Below are 3,873 nucleotides of genomic sequence, written 5' to 3'. Positions count from 1 at the left end.
TTCAGACCCCTTGACTTTTTCCACATTTTGTTACATTACAGCCTTATTCTAAAATGGATTAAATAAATAAGATTCCTCAGCAATCTACACACAATACCCCAGAATGACAAAGTGAAAACAGGTTTTTTGAAAATGTTGCACTCATTAACAAAAAAAACATACCTTATTACATATGTATTCAGACCCTTTGCAATGAGACTCAATTGAGCTCAGGTGCATCCTGTTTCCATTGATCATTCTTGAGATGTTTCTACAACTTGATTGGAGTCCACCTGTGGTAAATTCAATTGATTGAACATTATTTGGAAAGGCACACGCCTGTTTATGTAAGGTCCCACAGTTGACAGTGCATGTCAGCAAAAACCAAGGCATGAGGTCGAAGGAATTCCATAGAGCTCCAAGACAAGTTTGTGTCGAGGCACAGATCTGGGGAAGGGTACCAAAACAAATCTGCAGCATTGAAGGTCCCCAAGAACACAGTGGCCTCCATCATTCTTAAATGGAAGAAGTTTGGAACCACTAAAACTCTTCCTAGAGCTGGCTGCCCGGACAAACTGAGCAATCGGGGGAGAAGGGCTTTGGTCAGGGAGGTGACCAAGAACCCGATGGTCACACTGACAGAGCACTAGAGTTCCTCTGTGGAGATGAGAGAACCTTTCAGAAGGACAACCATCTCTGCAGCACTCCACCAATCAGGCCTTTATGGTAGAGTGGCCAGACGGAAGCCACTCTTCAGTAACTGGCACATGACGGCCCGCTTGGAGTTTGCCAAAAGGCACCTAAAGACTCTCAGACCATGAGAATCAAGATTCTCTGGTCTGATTAAACCAATATTGATCTCTTTGGCCTGAATACCAAGTGTCACGTCTGGAGGAGACCTGGCGCCATTCCTACGGTGAAGCATGGTGGTGGCAGCATCATGCTGTGGGGATGTTTTTCAGTGGCAGGGACTGGGATTCTAGTCAGGATCGAGACAAAGATGAACAGAGCAAAGTAAAGAGAGATCCTTGATGAAAACCTGCTCCAGAGTGTTCAGGACCTCAGACTGGGGTGATGGTTCACCTTCCACCAGGACAACGTCCCTAAGCACACAGCCAAAACTACGCAGGAGTGGCTTCGGGACAAGTCTCTGAATGTCCTTGAGTGGTCCAGCCAGAGCCCGGACTTGAACCCGATCGAACATCTCTGGAGAGACCTGAAAATAGCTGTGTAGCAACGCCCCCCCATCCAACCTGACAGAGCTTGAGAGGATCTGCAGAGAAGAATAGGAGAAACTCCACAAACACAGATATGCCAAGCTTGTAGTGTCACACCCAAGAAGACTCAAAGGCTGTAATCTCTGCCAAAGGTGCTTCAACAAAGTACTGAGTAAATTATCTGAATACTTATGTAAATGTGATGGTTCTGTTTTTTATTTTTAATACATTAGCAAAAATTTCAAAAAACAGTTTTTGCTTTGACATTATGGGGTATTGTGTGTAGATTGATGAGGAAAAACGATTAATCAATTTTAGAATAAGGCTGTAACAAAATGTGGAAAAAGTCAAGTGGTCTGAATACTTTTTTCCGAAGGAACTGTACTTGTAGTTCGGGTTGAAATGTAAAGCTTGGTAAAATAACGTGGTCTGAGTGTAAGGTTTCATGGATGTCTTGGTGAGTCTGTCACTGCCTATTGGAGGCCTACTGCTGTCTCCTGGCCATATAGTCACCATTTGGTTCTCTCTCCTGAGGACACAACTGGCCTGTTTATATCACGTAAGGAGAGGAAGCCCTAATGTAATCCAGGGTAGCAGGGCGTGTAGAGGACTGGCATGAGCACCAGTAGAGATGGCGGTATACGCTATAAGGAGATGCCAAAAAGTTGAATAGTCAACCACTATGCCTTTTACCACTTTGACCCCCTTGCCAACCAACCACAGCCCTGTGGCATTGTGGGTTTAATTGGCTTCCATTTCAGTTCAGCTCCATCATGAGCACTTGTACCCTTTCCCCCTCTCCTGGGTCTCTATCAGCCTCTGTTGGTACTCCTAATGGGACGACGGTGGAGCTGTATTGACATCAGCTAAAGTTATAAGGGGGGTTAATCCGTAAGGAACTAAGGACCTCTCAACTCTCCTACCCCCAAACACACACACATCAACCATTCACCGTGGGTAGACTGCTATCATGAATAGAACATTGTACAGATGAGAGACAAAACTCTCCCCTAAATCCCTGTGTCACCCCCTCTCGTAGGCCTGGGGGCAGGCAGGGGTTTGTTTCAGAGAAACGTTGAATAAAGATAATTTAGAAAATGGGCTCCAGCACACTGCAGCCTCTGTAAATCCTCCCTCTGCCGTCCCCCACTCACCCCAAGGCTCCCCTGCTTCTGTTTGTTTTGATTTTGTTCCCAGAAGCTGAGTGGGGGATTTGAAGGAGGGTGAGTTAGAGTTGGACAACTTTGAGATGCATGGCGATGGTTAGACAGATTGGCTGAGCCAAGTTAGGAGGGTCTTACCTCAACTATACAGAATCCCTTTCCCTCCCTTCCACTTCTAAATGTACCAGTGAAACGCACTTTTGAACAATCTAAGGACTGTCTGTTAGGCGTTACATTATTTTCTAAACAAAATACTTGCTCGTAAGTAAGCATTTCACTGTGAAGTCTACACGTTGTATTCGGGGCATGTGACCAATCAAATTTGATTTAGGTGAAGATGGGAAGGGGACAACTTGGTCAGTCTATTGTCAAAGGAACTATGAATTGAACACAGATTTCCTGTCATGACTTCAAATTCCACTTATCTTGACTCATTCAAACTTAATAGATTAGATAACACTTCCATACAGTTTGTTAAGGACCTGTAAATAAATAATTATTACTATGAGCTATTTGTGCCAAGGATTTATATTTACCTACTAACCTGCCTAAAACGTTATTAGCAGGATTTAGGAGATTAGTAGACACAAAAACACCCATTGCATTCTCACTGTGTTATAAAAGTGATACATTTATTAATGTGCTATATTTCCATATTATTTCTCTGAAAAGGTAATTGAAGACCAAGAGAGCTGAGAAACACTGTAAGGCTAAACGATCAAATGCACAATCCTGCATTCTCAAGAGTCGTGACTGACCTTTTAACACTGACACAGAAAGTGCCATTTACACACAAGTAATTAGGCACAATTTACCAGGAAGCAGCAACTTAAACCAGAAATGTCTCAAAGAGCACAGAGAGTCCTGGCCTTCTCTTCCAAATAAGATGTATTGTGCAGCCAGACAGTTAACATTCCTGCTTGGGTTTCAGTTACACTGGGCCTGATCCCTAAAGTATTACACAATGCTGGTATTATGAAAGGTACACAGCAGTCACAAAGTTCCTTGTGGTTTCAGCAGCCACAGGAGGCATTCATTTAGACGCAATCACCCTGTTCTAGGACTTGATTTAATATTGTGTCAACAAAATACGTGTCTCTAAAAACTTTTTACAAATTCCAGGGAAGATGGATGATATGAGAAGACAATAGTAGTGAGAGGTCCTGTTTTGTCTTTTCATGTAAACGTTGCTATTGCCAGGACTACCAGAATTGCAAGTGTATCATTTCAAAGATCAACGCAGTAGATATTTAAAACGATTCAATGTCTGCTGGTCCTTTAGCTTTGCTTGGCAATGGCACAAGTTCACATTCAAAGGCGACACGTGACTTTGGAGCCTTATCCAAAATGACATTTTTCCCTTATTGAACATTCCAGTCTTCTCTACTTCCAGCGCAGTTACATTTGCCTATACTTTAGGTCTGATAGTTTTGGTGTGATGTTTAATTTAGTTGGGGGTTGGGAAACATTCCTACTTTTGAATAACATACAGGATGTCAAATAAACAGTTGGAC

The sequence above is a fragment of the Oncorhynchus mykiss genome, chromosome 6 (genome assembly GCF_057628025.1).
Source record: "Oncorhynchus mykiss isolate SJ-2025 chromosome 6, ASM5762802v1, whole genome shotgun sequence".
Classification (NCBI taxonomy): Eukaryota; Metazoa; Chordata; class Actinopteri; order Salmoniformes; family Salmonidae; genus Oncorhynchus; species Oncorhynchus mykiss.
Note: the sequence above shows the minus strand (reverse complement) of the source record.